The following is a 16,617-nucleotide window of genomic DNA, read 5'->3' on the forward strand; positions in this document are numbered from 1 at the left end:
CAGGAATATCTTCTCTCTCCTTCAAGAGGCCTTGATTCTTTACCAAGTAAAGACGCCCCCTTCCCCCGTTTGGTAGTTCTTAAGAGTTTGAAGCAGTGTTGAGATGTATTCATCAGGGAGTAGCAACATATTTTCTTTTGAAATCCAAAAAGAGGATTTCAAAGAGGAAGTAGATTTAAGGAGTGAGGCCTCTGGCAACAAGGAAAAATACAGTTCAAGAGAAAACCAATTCTGGTTGTTGATAATGAACCTGTGAAGATGAGTACTCCAGTGGATGACCCACAGAGCAAAGACAGAAAATCTGAGAGGCAGCAGAACAAGGAATCTTCCAGAAAATGAAGATCTTTAAAAACAGGAGTTGAAAATTCCTTTTACATGACAATTATATGCATGCCTCATTGCACGACTCCTCTGAATCCACTCTTCCCATAACCAAAGTTTAGGAAAGTTAGTTAGGAAAGGGGATGCTTTTTAGCTACTCATCTTACATTAAAAGTGCTATTGTTTTTGAGCAAACTTTACTTGTTATTGTTGTTACTTTGAATCTTGAGATATATTTTACGAATAGTAGTAGTCCTCTGATGAAGTGACTCATTTATGTAGGTGGAAATCAGTATATGCAGACTCAGAAGTTGATAATTCTATTTTGAACTTTCATGTGTATGTATGTATATATATGATCAAAGGCAAAAGTAATAGAAGATTGAAAGTTGATCACTAAATCAGGATGATTAGTCCCTGAAAATGCATTGATTGTATATCCATAGTCAAGATACTTAGCCCGCACTATTCTAAGATCTGCACTATTCTAAGGTACAGAAAAAGTGCTAGTTTTACATTCATGAAGGAATTTCACCATTGGGAGCTGCATTTTCTGATGAAATCACAAATCTGGTCCAAGAAAAAAAATTATACTCATAAAAAATTGATCTAAAATAACTTTTTCCTAGCAAAGGATTATTAAAGTCAATAAATGATTGACTGGTTATATTTTTGAAACTTAAAATTGATAATGTGACATAGTACAGGCTATATATATATATATATATATATATATATATATATATATATATATATATATATTAAAAATAATCTCTAAATGTCAGCTTCAGTGTAAATTCCATAGCTCAAAAAAGGGGATAAGAGGAAACTTAGCTGACTTTCAACAATGACAACAGTATCACAACATAATGGCGAATTACAAAGATTTTTGGAACATGGAATCAGCTTAATTCCTTGCTCTTTGATTAATATTTGAACCATTTTCAAATCTCTCTGTAAGGTTTTAATGGAAATTTGTATGTGTGTATTGACAAAACTCTTCCCTGTTCTAAAGAATCAACTCTTTTTTTCCTTCCTTTACAATTTAGTATTTATACTGCCCATACTAAGGACAATGGAGGCTGCATACTGAGGTATCTGCATTTTTCCTACTACTACTACTCTTTTGAGTAATAACAAAGTTTCATTAACTGCTATCCCTCTATGGGGCTGATACTTTTCATGTGAATAACTCCTTCTTCTTTTGTACTCCATTATTTAAAGTAAAACTTATGTCATATAGAAATTCAGTACTAAACAGAATATGGAATTGAAAAATATAACATTGACATATAATTTCAAAATTCTAAGGGAATTCAGAGACACTTTAAACCAGCCCATTCTCATACAAGAAACCTCCCTATCAGATATACACAAACTAATAATCCAGTTTTTTAAAAAAATCTCCAATGACTAGGGGTGGCTAGGTAGCACAGTGGATGGAGTACCAGCCCTGGAGTCAAGAGTACCCGAGTTCAAATGTGGCCTCAGACACTTAATAATTACCTAGTTGCGTGGCCTTGGGCAAGCCACTTAACCCCATTGCCTTGCAAAAACCGAAAAAAAAATCTCCAATGACTGGAAAATTTTTCTTTTTTTCAGATAAGGAAAATAAAATATATTAAAAATAAATTCAAAGTATTTTTTAAGGTGCAGCATTAATAGTTATGGAGAATGAAGAGAATTCTCAAGTAAATTTACTTCTCTGAAAATTTTACCCTTCTGGGGAAGAAATCAAGTAAAAATCTCTCATCCATTTAATAGCCCTTCAAATATTTGAGAGTTAAAAAAAAAAGTTAACATATCCTGACATCTCAATCTACCACTCCCTCTCTCTAATTTTCTCTTTTCTAGGCCTAACACTGTAGGCTCCCAGTATAATACAGGGAAAGAAGGAAGGGGTTAAGAAGAGGTTAAAGGTCAAGAATCTTAGTTTCATTGAATTTGGCTCAAAGAGAGAATGACATAAACACTCAGTTGAGTTTAGAAATTAGGAGGGGGAAGGGGGAAGGGAAGGAGGGACTGAGAAAAAGGAGAGATGAAAGGAGGAGAAATGGAAAAAATGGAAAGGGGAAAGAAAAGGGAAGGGTCAGATAAAATAGGGATAGATTGAGGGAGGTGGTGTTCAGAAGCAAAACACTGGTGAGGAAGAGGAGTATGAAAAGAGAAAGAAAGATGTAAACCTAGGGTAGATGGATTGGGTGTAATAAAGAATTAGTAATTATAACTGTGAATGTGAATGGAATGAACTTTCCCCTAAAGCAGAATTGGACAGCAGAATGGATTAAAACCAGAGTCCTACAATATGTTGTTTACAAGAAATGCATTTCTTTATTATTTCATTTTTCAATTAAATGCAAAGGTAGTTTTCAACATTCATACACTTGGAAGTTTACAAATTCTACATTTTGCTATCACCATCCTTTACCTCCCCCTTCCCGTATTGATGAACAATCTGGTAAAAGTTGCACAAGTATGATTGTGGTTAATATATTTCCTTATTAACCATGTTGGGAAAAAAACAAAAAAATGAGAAAGAACAAACACGAAAGAAGTTTTAAAAAGTGAACATCATATGTTTTGTTCAGCAGTCAGACACCATAGGTTTTTCTCTAGAAATGGATAATATTTTCCATAAAAGTTTTTTCAAGATTGTCCTTGAGTACTGAACCGAACAGCTGAGAGTAGCTGCATCCATCAGTTGATTATATCACAATGCTCTAGTTCATGTATACAGCGTCCTCTTGGTTCTGATCACTTCATTCAGCATCAGTTCATGCAAGTCTTTTCATGATACTCTAATGTCCAGTGACTCATAATTTCTTTCTTTCTTTTCTTTCTGTCTTTTTCAATCATTTTTATAAGGTTTTGAGTTTCACATTTTTCTCCCTACTCCCTCTCTCCCTTCTATCTCCTCCTTCCTCCCTGACAGAAAACAATCTAATATAAGTTATACATGTATAGCTCTTTTAAACATATATTCGTATTAATGAAGTTGGGCAAGAAGAATCAATTCCAAAGTGGGGGGGGGGAGGAGCCATGATGGGGGTAAAATTATAATACTCAAAACAAATATTAGAAATTGAAAGTTTTGTTTTGGTCTGCATTCAGACTTGATAATTCCTTCTCTGAATGTGAATGGTATTTTCCATCACAAGTTCTTTAGAATTGTCTTTGATTATTATAATTCTGATATAAACAAGTTCATCATAGTTGAGGTTGTTGTTAGTGTAAACAATGTTCTTCTGGTTGGCTCAATTCACTCAGTTTTAGCTCAAGCAAGTCTTTCTAGGCTTTTCTGAAATCCCAACCCTCTTGATTTCTAATAGAACAATGGTCCTCAATCACATTCATATACTGCAATTTGTGTAGTCATTCCCCAATTGTTGAGCATCATGAAAATTTCCAATTCTTTGTCACTACAAAAAGAGCTACTATAAATATTTTTGTACATGTCGAATTTTTCTTGCTTTTTATGATCTCTTTGGGATATATATTATACTTAGTAATGGTATTTCTGAGTCAGTGGGTATGCATAGTTTTATTGCATTTAGGCCATAGTTGCAAATTGTTCTCCAGAATGGTTGGATCTGGTTCACCCACCAACAATGCATTAGTGAACTAATTTTCTCACATCCTCTCCAACATTGTTCTTTCCCTTTTTTTAATCATATTGGCCAATCTGAATAGATGTGAGGTGGCACATCATAGCAGTTTTAATTTGTATTTCTCTATTCAGTACTAATTTGGAAGGTATTTTAGAAGACTAGAAATAACTTTAATGTATTCATCTGAAAACTGCCTGGTTCCTACCCTTTGAGCAGTTATCTTTTTTTAAATTTATTTATTTATTTTCATTGATACATACATGCATTTTCCAAATTACAAAATTTCCATCCACCCTCCCTTCTCACCCTCCTCCCCTCATATATTTTGTTAAATATGCTTCCAAATTAGTAATTTTGTCATGAAGAATTAGAATTAAGGGAAAGAGATACAGGAGAGATATTTTTTATAAAGTGTTCATTAGATTCAGAAGGGTTGTGGGGGTTTTTTCTGTTTGTTTTGTTTCGTTTTGTTCTTCTTCCTCTGATTGGGGATTATATAGTACATAACCAGTCAAATGCAGTTGTCCTAGCTCTCTGGACTGCTGAGAGGAGCCTCTTCCATCAAGGTTGTTCATCTCATAATGATGTTGCTGATGTATACATTGTTCTTTTGGCTCTATTCCTTTTGCTCAGCATCAGATCCCACAAGTCAGTCCATGCTTCTCTAGAGTCTGACATTTTATGGGGATTTTTTTTGCAAGGCAAATGGGGTTAAGTGGCTTGCCCAAGGCCACACAGCTAGGTAATTATTAAGTGTGAAACCGGATTTGAACCCAGGTACTCCTGACTCCAAGGCCGTTGCTTTATCCACTACGTCACCTAGCCACCCCTGGTTTTTTTATAGTATTTAATAGTATTATAGTATTTCATAGTATTCATGTACCATAATTTGTTTAGCCATTTCTCAAAAAATTTCTGAAATAATCCCCTCAATTTCCAATTCTTTGCCACTACAAAAAGAGCTGCTATGAATATTTTCAAACATGTAGGACTTTTCCCTTTTTTTTTTTATAATTTCTTCTGGGACCATTTATCAATGGGACAATGAAAAGTAATCTAATAAATTTGATTCAGTTCATTATATATTTTAGAAATGAGTCCATTATCAGAAAAATTAGATGGGAAAATTGTTTTACAGTTTTCTTCATTTCTTCTAATCTTGCCTACAATGGTTTTGTTTGTGCAAAACCTTTTAAATTTAATAGAGATGAAAACATCCATTTTTTTGTTTTTAATGTTATCTATACCTTGTTTCTCATAATGTTGTCCCCTCATAATTGTTACAACACACGCAGTATTTCTTGTTCTCTTAATTGGTCTATGGTATGACTCTTCATGTCTTGACCTTATTTTGATATAGATTGCAAAATGTGGGTCTGTGCCTAGATTTTAACCATAATATTTACCAGTTTTCCTAGCTATTTTGTTTGGTTTTGCAAGGCAATGAGCTAAGTGACTTGCCCAAAGTCACACAGCTAGGTGATTATTTTGTATCTGAGGTTGGATTTGAACTCGGGTCCTCCTAACCCCAGTATCAGTGCCTTGGTTCCCCTTTCCTAGCCATTTTTATCAAATAGTGCTTCTTAACCCAGAAAGCTAATATCTTGGGATTATCAAAAAGTAGATTACTATAGTCATTTACTACTGTTTCTTTTGAACCCAATCTAATCCTCTGAGCCACTTCTTTATATTATAGTCAGTAGCAGACACTTTTGATGATTGTTGAATTATAATACAATTTTAGATTTGGTACATCTAGGCCACCATCCATTGCATTTTTCATTAATTCCATTTATATTCTTGACTTTTTGATCCTCCATATGGATTTTGTTACTGTTATTTCTTTTTCAATAAATATTTTTTGATAATTTTATTGGTATAGCAATTCGAATTGCCATTTTAATTATATTAGCTCAGCCTAATCAAGAACAATTGACATTTTTCCACTTTAGATCTGACTTTATTTGAGTGAAAAGAATTTTTAATTATGTCCTTATACTTTCTGGGTCTGTTTTGGCAGGTAGACAGATTCCCAAGTAGTATATATTATTATCTACAGTTACTTTAAAAGGAATTTTGTTGAGATCCCCTGACTACCAGGAGATCAGTTCAGTTCAGGAGAAAAAAAGAAACATGCATACACCCGGGGAGAATACCAGCAGGACAACTGGCAGAGCTGGTTTATTGAATACATCAAATATGTCTTATAGCAGAAGACCACAAAATTAGAATACAGGATAAAAATAATGATGTAACTCTATCTTGCATAGGATGTAATCTAGCAGGATGTAACTCAGGTCAAAACGTTTTGGAACAGGGCTATAAACAAGTGAGGCCAGGAATGACACAGTTGTGTAATGAAATCAGAGTTACGTGGAAGCTTTCAACTAAAGGGTCACCAGAGCTTAGGTTATTTGGCCGTAACTGGCCTCATGACCCCAAACTCGCTTGGACAGACTCTACAGAATTTCTCTGTTTCTTATTCATAGGTTTCATTTGTCATATATATATATATATATATATATATATATATATATACATACATATATATATATATATATATATATATATATATATATAGAGAGAGAGAGAGAGAGAGAGAGAGAGAGAGAGAGAGAGAAATCTGATAATTTATGTGGGCTTATTTTACATCCTGTAACTTTGCTAAGTTGTCAATTGTTTCAAGTAGTTTTTTAGTTCATTTTCTAGGGTTCTTTAAGTATGCCATCACATCACCTACAAAGAGTAAAAGTTCTATTTTCTCATTGTCTATTCTAATTTCTCCAATTTCTTATTGCTAAATGAAAGATTTCTAATGCAATATTGAATACTAGTGGTGATAATGGGCCTTCTTACTTCACTCCTAGTTTTAGTACAAATGCTGCTAGTGTATCTCTATCACATATTATACTTTAGATAGATGTTGTTTATCATTTTAAGGGGTAAAAAACATTTATTTCTATGCCTCTCATATTCTTTAAGAGGAATGGTGCTGTATTCTGTCTAAGAGGTTTTCAGCCCCTATTGAAATAAATATATAGTTTCAGTTAATTTTGTTACTGATATGGTCAACTATATTGATTTTTCCCCCTAATGCTAAATCATCCCTGCATTTTTTAAATAAATTCTACCTGATCATGGTGTATTATCCTGGTAATAAATTGTAATCTGTTTGCTAAAATTTTATTTAGAATTTTTGCATCAATCCTCATTGATAGGTCTATAATTTCCTTTGTTTTGTCTCTTCCTGAAACTTTTGGGTATCAGTTTAAGTACCATGCTGATGCCATACAAACAATTTGAAAGAACTCCTTCTCTCCCTATGTTTAAAAATAGCTGGTCTGGAAGACCAGGATCACTAACCCTGAATTTTCAGCAGAGTTCCCATATTTCCAGTTGAGATCCCTCCCATCCCTATGGAAGAAAGCAACTTTTCCCAGAACAAACATGGAAAAACCCTGCCTCCCCCACCCCAACCCAGCAGGCTCATGTGTGGGCAACAGATCTCTCTCAGTGCAGTGAAAAGTAAGTATAATAAGCCCACATTGTTCAAGTATAACAAGGATACTCTTGCACCACCCCCAGCCCCCCAGGCCTAGGGAGTGGGCCAATAATTAAGGTCACAGATCCAGAAAAAGCAACCAGCATGTCCTACTGGTCAGCCCACTAGGAGTTATTAAGTCCAGTGAGCAAAGCCTCTAGGGATTTCAACTTCAAATGTCTATCAACCAGCCCCTCCCCCAGCACAAGATCCAAGGAAAATGAAAAGTTAGCAGAAATGGAGATCCATCCAAAAGCTACACTGAAAACAAAGATCCTAACTCAGAGAGAACTAGAACTTCTGAGAAGAAAATGAATTTGTCTTCAGTCAATAAAGACTTTTTTTTAAGATTTTTTTTGGCAAGGCAATGGGGTTAGGTGGTTAGGCTAAGGCCACACAGCTAGGTAATTATTAAGTGTCTGAGGCCAGATTTATGCTCAGGTAGTCCTGACTCAAGGGACAATGCTCTATGCACTGCGCCACCTAGCCGCCACCCAGACGCCACCCCCAAGGAAAATGGGAAAAGAAATGCAAGGAAAAATTAATACAACAAGAAAACAAATCCTTAGAAAATACAAATGGACAAATGGAAAACTCCTTCATAAACTGGGCAAATATCAACTGTTCATGGATAGAACAAGCTAATAAAATAAAATGACAATTCTACCTAAATTAAACTGCTTATTTAGGGCATTACCCATCAAACTTCCAAAAAAAATACTTTAATGGGCTAGAAAAACATTTTAACTAAATTCATATGGAGAAACAAAATGTCAAGAATATCAAAAAAAGGCAAAATAAGTGCAAAAGACCTTACCTGATCTAAAATTATATTATAACACATGAGTCATCAAAATTATCTGGTACTGGATAAGAAATAGAGTGGTGGATCAGTGGAACAGACTAGTGCAAAAGAGGTAGCAGAAAATTATTATATTAATCTGCTCTTTGATAAATCCAAAGACTCCAGCTTCTTGGATAAGTACTCTCTCTTTGATAAAAAAAAAAAAAAACTGTTGGGAAAGTTGGAAGTTAGTATGGCAGATACCTGGATTAGACCAACATCTCATACCTGATACCAAGATAAGATGAAAATGGATACAGGATTTAGACATAAAAGACATTATAAGCAAACTAGGAGATCAAGGAATAGTTTACCCATAAGATCTATGGAAAGGGAAGTCCTTTACGACCAAGGAGGAGATGGAAAGCATCATTAAAAACAAACTAGATAACTTAGAGTACATTAAATTAAAAGGTTTTTGCACAGGCAAAAGCACCGTAGCCAAGAATAAAAGAAATGTAGTAAATTGGGAAATAATTTTTATAACTTGTATTTCTGACAAAGGGCCCATTTCTAAAATATATAGAGAACTGAGTCAATTTAAAAGAAAAACAAGCCATTCCCCCACTGACAAATGGCCAAAGGATATGCAAAGGCAATTTACAGATGAGGAAATCAAAGCAATCCATAGTCATATGAAAAATTGCTCTAAATCACTAATTATTAGGGAAATATAAATTAAAACATCTCCAAGGTACCACCTCACAACTCTCAGACAGGCCAATATGACCAGAAAGGACAATGATCAATATTGGAAGGGATGTGGGAAGTCTAATATATTGTTGGTAGAGCTGTGAACTCATCCAGTCTTTCTGGAGAGCAATTTGGAATTTTGCCAAAAGGGCAACAAAAATATGCATACCGTTTGATCCAGAAATACCACTAGCTGGGTCTATACCCTAACGAAATGATGAAAAAGGATAAAAACATCACTTGTACAAAAATATTCATAGTAGCCCTGTTTATGATGGCAAAGAAATGGAAATCAATGGGATGTCCATTAATTGGGAAATGGCTTAATAATCTGCAGTATATGTATATGATGGAACATCACTGTTCTCTTAGAAACCAGGAGGGATGAAAATTCAGCTTGGAAGGATTTGCATGAACTAATGCTGAGCAAGGTGAGCAGAACCAGAAGAACACTGTACAACATAACAGCAACATTGGGGTGATGATCAACTTTAATGGACTTGATCATTTCATCAGTGCAACAATCAGGCACAATTTTGGGGTATCTGCAATGGAGAATACCATTTGAAATAAGTGAAAGAATTGTGGAATTTGAACAAAGACCAAAGACTAATACCTTTAATTTAAAAAAATTATCTTCTTATATAATTTTGCTGTCTCTTAACCTTTTATTTTTCTTCCTTAAGGATATGATTTCACTCTGATTACATTCAGTTTAGATCTATGTATACCATGGAAATAATGTAAAGACAAACAGGCTGCCTTCTGTGGAAGTAGGGGAGAGGGAAGTAAGGTTAGGGTGGGAAATTGTAAAATTCAAAATAAATAAATACATTTTAAAACAGTATATTGATCACTAATCCAATTTTTCTCTGATATGGTGTTATTTCAGTATTTTATTTCCTCTTCTGTTAATCTAGGCAGCTCATATTTTTGTAAATATTCATCCATCTAGTTTACATTGTGCCAGGTTTTTGGCATACAGTTAGGTAAAATAGATCTGAATTATTACTTTAATTTCTTCCCTGAGTGATGGTGATTTCACCTTTTTCATTTTTGATAATGGCAATTTGTTTTTCTCCTTTCTTTTTTTAAAATCAGATTGTCTATTATTAATCAGATTATCTATTTTATTGTTTGTTTTTCTTAAAATCAACAGTTAGGGGCAGCTAAGTGACACAGTCAATAAAGCACCAGAACTGGAGTCAGGAGAACCTAAGTTCAAATCTGGCCTCAATTACATAGCTGTGTGATTTTGGACAAGTCATTTAACCCCACTGTCTAAAATAAATATTTTTTTCCTTAAATGTTTGGTAGAATTCACGTGTGAATTCAACAGGCCCCTGGAGATTTTTTCTTAGGGAGTTCAATGACGGCTTGTTCTATTTCTTTTTCTGAGATAGGGTTATTTAGGTATTTAATCTCCTCTTCATTTAACCTGGGCAACTTATGTTTTTGTAGATATTTATCCATTTCACTTAGATTGTCAAATTTATTGGCATAGAATTGAGCAAAATAATTCTGAATTATTACTTTAATTTCCTCCTCATTGGTGGTGAGTTCACCTTTTTCATTTATGATACTAGCAATTTGGTTTTTTTATTTCTTTTTTAAAATCAAATTGACCAGAGGTTTATCAATTTTATTGGTCTTTTCATAAAACCAACTCTTGGTTTTATTTATTAATTCAATAGGGATTTTTGTTTTCAATTTTATTAATATCTCCTTTAATTTTTAGAATTTTTAATTTGGCATTTAATTGGGGGTTTTAATTTGTTCTTTCTCTAATTTTTTAAGTTGCATATTTAGTTCATTGATTTCCTTTTTCTCTAATTAATTCATGTAAGCATTTAAAGATATAATAGATCCCCTGACACTTGAGTGAATCCCATAGGTTTTAGTATGTTATTTCAATATACTCATTATCTAGGATAAACATACCATTTTGTTGTTTGATCCAATCATCCTTTAAATATGAGGTTATTCAGTTTCCACTTAGTTCTGGGTCTATATCTCCCTGAACCGATATTGCATATGCTTTTTATTAAATTGTGATCTGAGAAAGATGTATTCACTATTTCTGCCTTTCTGCAATGTATTATTAGGTTTTTATGCCCTAGTATATGGTCAATTTTTGTATAAGTGCCATGCACTGCAGAGAAAAAGGTATATTGCTTTCTATCCCCATTCAATTTCCTCCATAAGTCTATCATATCTGGGTTTCCTAACAATCTATTTACCTCCTTAACTTCTTTTTTGTATATTTTATGATTCAATTTATCTAGATCTGAGAGTGGGAGGTTGAGGTCTCCAACTAGTAGTTTTGCTGTCTATTTCTTCCTGTAGTTCTTTCAGCTTCTTCTCTAAAAATTTGGATGCTGTCCCACTGAGTGCATACATATTTAGTGTTGAAATTACTTTATTATCTATGGTACTTTTTAGGAGGATATAGTTTGTTTCCTTCCTTATCTCTTTTAGCAATATCTATTTTTGCAGCTGCTTTGTCTGAGATAATGATTGCTACTCCTGCATTTTTTCACTTCAGCTGAAGCAAAAGATATTTTGCTCCAACCTTTTATCTTTGCTTTATATGTATCTCTCTGCTTCAAATGAGTTTCTTGTAAGCAGCATATTGTGGGGTTCTGGTTTTTAATTCACTCTGCTATTTGCTTTTGCTTTAAAGGAGAGTACATCCCATTCACATTCAAAGTTATAATTACTAACTCTTTATTGCCCTCCATGATAACTTCCTTCTATTTGTATTTTCCCCTTTTCTCCTTTATCCATACTCCCCAGTATTTTGTTTCTGAATACCACCCCTTTCAGTGTGTTTGCCCTCATATATCCACACCCTCCCCTTTCTTTCCCCTTTCCCTTTTTTCCTTTTTCCTTCCCTTCCTTCTGTTAGTTCACCTTTTTCTCCCCCTCTCCCTGACTCCACCCCTCCCCTTTTCCCCTTTTAATACTTGAAAGGTAAGATTTTTTTAAGTGAACTGAGTCTGTGTGTGTGTGTGTGTGTGTGTGTGTGTGTGTGTGTGTGTATTTGTACGTTAATTTTAAGCCAAGTCTGATAGGAGGAAAATTCAGGTGTTTCTCATCTCCTCCCTTCTTCCCCTCTCTTACCATAGGTCTTTTGTACCTCTTAATGTAATGAGATTTACCCCATTCACTCCCCTCCTGCCTCCCATCATCTTTCTGTCCCCCTTTTTAAGGAGGAAGTGTTTTTAAATAATTCTATATGAGTGATAGAAAATTCTGAGTATTCATCACTTCTGGCTAAGTATATTCTCACTAATAGAGTTACAATACTTGAGAGTATTGTATTGAAAGTATAGCCAGTTTAATCCCATTGGGTAGCAGGATAAGTCATTAGTGTCCATCATTTCTTTCTAAGTATATTCTCTCTGATAGAGTTACAATTCTTAAGAGTTATGAGACTCTTTTTCCCATGCTGGGATATAGCCAGTTTCATCTTATTGGATAGCAGCTTGTTTTTTTCTTTACCCCTCCCCCCCTTTTTTAACTTTTCATATGTCTCTTGAATCTCCTGTCTGATGTCTGAATTTTTGATTTAGCTCTGGTTTTTCACCAGGAATTGTTGGAAGTCTTTCATTTCATCAAATGTCCATCTTTCCACCTGAAAGAGAAGAATCAGCTTTGTCATTGGATAGTAGAAGCTTGGCTGCATTCCAAGCTCCCTTGCTATTTGGAATATCTCATTCCAGGCCTTTAGACCCCTTAATGTTGATGCAGCCAGCTCCTGTGTAATCCTTACTGTGGCTCCTTGGTATTTAAATTGTTTCTTTCTGGCTGCTTGCAGGATTTTCTCTTTAAATGATAGTTCTGGAATTTGGCCACAACATTCTTTGGTTGTTTCATTTTAGGATCTCTTTCCAGAGGGGATCAATGCATTCTTTTTTTTTAATTTTTTTTAGTTTTTGCAAGGCAATGGGGTTAAGTGGCTTGCCCAAGGCCACACAGCTAGGTAATTATTAAGTGTCTGAGGCCACATTTGAACTCAGGTACTCCTGATTCCAGGGCTGGTGCTCTATCCACTGTGCCACCTAGCTGCCCCTCAGAGGGGATCAATGAATTGTTTCAATAGCTATTATGCCCTCTGGTTCCATGATATCAGGGCAATTTTCTATCACTAAATCCTGTAAAATTAGATCTAGGATATTTTTTTCTCTTCAATGTTTTCAGGAAGACCTATAATTCTCAGGTTGTGCATCCTTGATCTATTCTCGAGGTCAGTGGTTTTTCTGATGAGGTATTTTACATTTTCTTATATTTTTCTTATTTTTTGGGTTTGTTTAACAGGCTCTTGCTGTCTCATGAAGTCAGTTTCTGCAGACTCCATCCTTTTTTTTTAGAGAAGAATTTTCTTCATTTACCTTTTGCAACTCCTTTTACAATTGGTCAATTCTATTTTTGAAAGAGTTCTCCATTTTACCAATTAAGGTTTTGAGAGAATTATTTTCTTTTTGCATTTGCGCAATTGAGGATCTGAGGGAATTATTCTCATTTTGTATTTGTCCAATTGTATCTTCCACTGATTTGTTTTCTTGTTGCAAGGTCTTAATCTTCTCTTGGGTTTCTTTTCCCAAATTTTCCAATTGATTTTTAAACCTTCCTTATTTTTTAAGGAGGTCTTTCTTTGCTGGAGACCAGATCATATTCTTCTCAGAGGTTCTAGGTCTCTGAGTTAGGGCCTTTTCCTTCCAAGAATTTTTCTATGGACCCTCCTTTCTGATGATCTTTCTTCATTTTACTAAGACCTTGAGTTGGGAAGGGGCTGGTTCACAGATATTTAGTGTTGGGATCCCTCAAGCTTTACTCACTGAGTATAATATCTACAGCTGGTTAGTAGGGGGTGCTAGAGGATTTGCTCACTGAGTGTAATATCTCCAACTGGCCTGTAGGTGGTACAAGAGCTTTTGGACACTGATTGTAATTACTGAAGCCGGCCAGTAGGGGGTGCTAGTTGCTTTCTCTGGAGTGTCTGTGACCTTGATTGAGACCCTATCCCTTGGCCTGGAGGGAGTGATTGAAGCTGTTAAATATTTTTGTTTTCCATCAATGGTGAGCTATACCCTGGGGTGAGGTGATCACTCTCCCTATTGTCAGCTGAGGTGGTTCTGCTGCTCAGCCTTAGCCTGGGGCAGAAGGTGTGTAATTGTGTTTGTTCTGGGAAGAGCCTTCAGCTGAGATGGAGGAGTGGACTCCAAGTTCCTCCTGACCAGAGGAGCCCAGGGATGATGTCTGCAGCTCTCCCACACTGGAATTCTCTCGCCCCCCCACCCCCAGTCCTGCTGGCAAGTTCCAGATGGTCAGCACGCCACCACTAATGCCTCTGCTCTCTAGTTACCCAAGACCCCACTGTTGACCATGCTCTAGCCCCACCACTGATCAAGCAGGTCCAGTTCTCGGGCCCTCAGGCTCCCGGGCTCCAGCTCCACAGCCAATCAGGCCAATCCACAGCCTCTCCCCACAGTTCTGGTGCTCCTGGCTGAGTCTGCCCTCCACACCCGGACTCAATCATGACTCTGGAAGACAAATCCTGAAATAGATGTTCTTTCTCCAGACTTTTCTTTCTGGGTTTTGCTGATCAGATTTCAGTTGAGAGGTTTATTTCATATCATATATGGGGAAAGATCAGGAGATTTTAGAACTATGCCTGTCTTCTCTCCACCATCTTGACTGCAATAAATAATATATTTTTTAAAAAATCTATCTTTTCTTCTGACAGAATATGTGGAATTTTTCAGGGTAGTAAATTCATGGTTGTAATCCAATGTCCTTTGCTGTCTGAAATATCATATTCAAAACCCTGTGATGCTTTAATATTGAAGCTGATAAGTCCTTTGTAATTTTGATTGTGCTTCCCTTTGTATTTAAATTCATTTTGGCTGCTTCCTTTATTTGAGAATTCAGAAATTTGTTTATACTTGTCTTTGGAGTTTTTACCCTGGGTTCTCTTTCTGGAGGTGTTCTGTATATTTCTTCATTTTGTCTCCCTGATCTAGTATATTAGGACAATTTTCTAGGATAATTTCTTGAAAGATATTTTCCAGGCTCTTTTTTGGGTGTAGGTTTCCTAGTAAACCAATAAATTGTAAATTACCTCTGCTGGTTCTGTTTTCCAGATTGTTTGTTTTTCCTAAAAGGTACTTCACATTTTCTTCAATTCTTTCCAGCTTTTGATTTTGTTTGATGGCATCTTAGTGTTGTAAAGATTTATTAGTTTCTATTTGCCCAATTCTAATTTTTAAGAAATTATTTTCTTCATTTAGTTTTTGTGTTTCCTTTTCCAGTTTTTAATTTTACTTTTCAGTGATTAGTTTTCCTTTTCCAGTTGGTTAATTTTACTTTTAATGAATTGTTTTCATTTACTATTTGGTTAATTTTGTTTTTCGCTGACTTGCATACCTTTTCTTTTTTTTTTAGAAAGATTTTATTTATTTTGAGTTTTACAATTTTTCCCCCTATTCTTGCTTCCCCACCCCCAATCCCCACAGAAGGCATTCTGTTAGTCTTTACATTGGTTCCATGTTATACATTGATCTCAGTTGAATGTGATGATAGAGAAATCACATCCTTAAGGAAGAAAAATAAAGTATGAGATAGAAAAATTACATATTTTCTTTTCTAATTTGAAGGTAATAGTTTTTGGTCTTTGTTCAAAGTCCATAATTCCTTCTCTGGATACAGATGGCATTCTCCATCACAGATAGACCAAAATTGTCCCTGGTTTTTGCACTGAAGGGATGAGCAAGTCCATCAAGATTGATCATCACCCTCATGTTGCTTTTAGGGTGTACAATGTTTTTCTGGTTCTGCTCATCTCACTCAGCATCAGTTCGTGCAAATCCTTCTAGGCTTCCTTGAATTCTCATCCTTCCTGGTTTCTAATAGAACAATAGTGTTCCACAGTTTATTAAGCCATTCCCCATTTGAAGGACATTCACTTAATTTCCAATTTTTTGACACCACAAACAGGGCTGCTATAAATATTTTTGTACAAATGATGTTTTTACCCTTTTTCATAATCTCTTCAGGGTATAGACCCAGTTGTGGTATTGCTGAGTCAAAGGGTATGCACATTTTTGTTGTCCTTTGGCTTGCATTCCTTTTTCAGTTGGTCAACTTCATTTTTGATGAGTTACATTCTTTTTCCAGTTGGTCATTTGTACTTTTAAAGGAATTAATTTATTTGGTCATTTTTTCATAATGTTACTCCATGGCTCTCATTTCTTTTGTCTATTTTTCATTTTCCTTTATTCTTTGGTTTTTTAAAATCTTTCTGAATCTCTTCTGTGAGATTTTGGATTTGAGTCCAATTCGTAAACTGCTTTGAGACTTCCCATGTAGGTAATTTGTCATTGCTTTCTTCTTCTGAGATGGCATTTTTATCATCTTCATCTGAATAGTAGCTTTCTATGGTTAGCTCTTTTTGTTTGGGGAGGGGGCTTTTCTTTTTCTTATTTTCATTGTTGAGTTCTACTCCTGGGGTATATATATATATATATATATATATATATATATATATATATATAGTCCATAGTTCATTGTGTTGAGGCTGGGGTCTGATCCCTGGCTTATCTCTTGCT

Source organism: Macrotis lagotis, chromosome 2 (genome assembly GCF_037893015.1).
Source record: "Macrotis lagotis isolate mMagLag1 chromosome 2, bilby.v1.9.chrom.fasta, whole genome shotgun sequence".
In the NCBI taxonomy this organism is placed as follows: domain Eukaryota; kingdom Metazoa; phylum Chordata; class Mammalia; order Peramelemorphia; family Peramelidae; genus Macrotis; species Macrotis lagotis.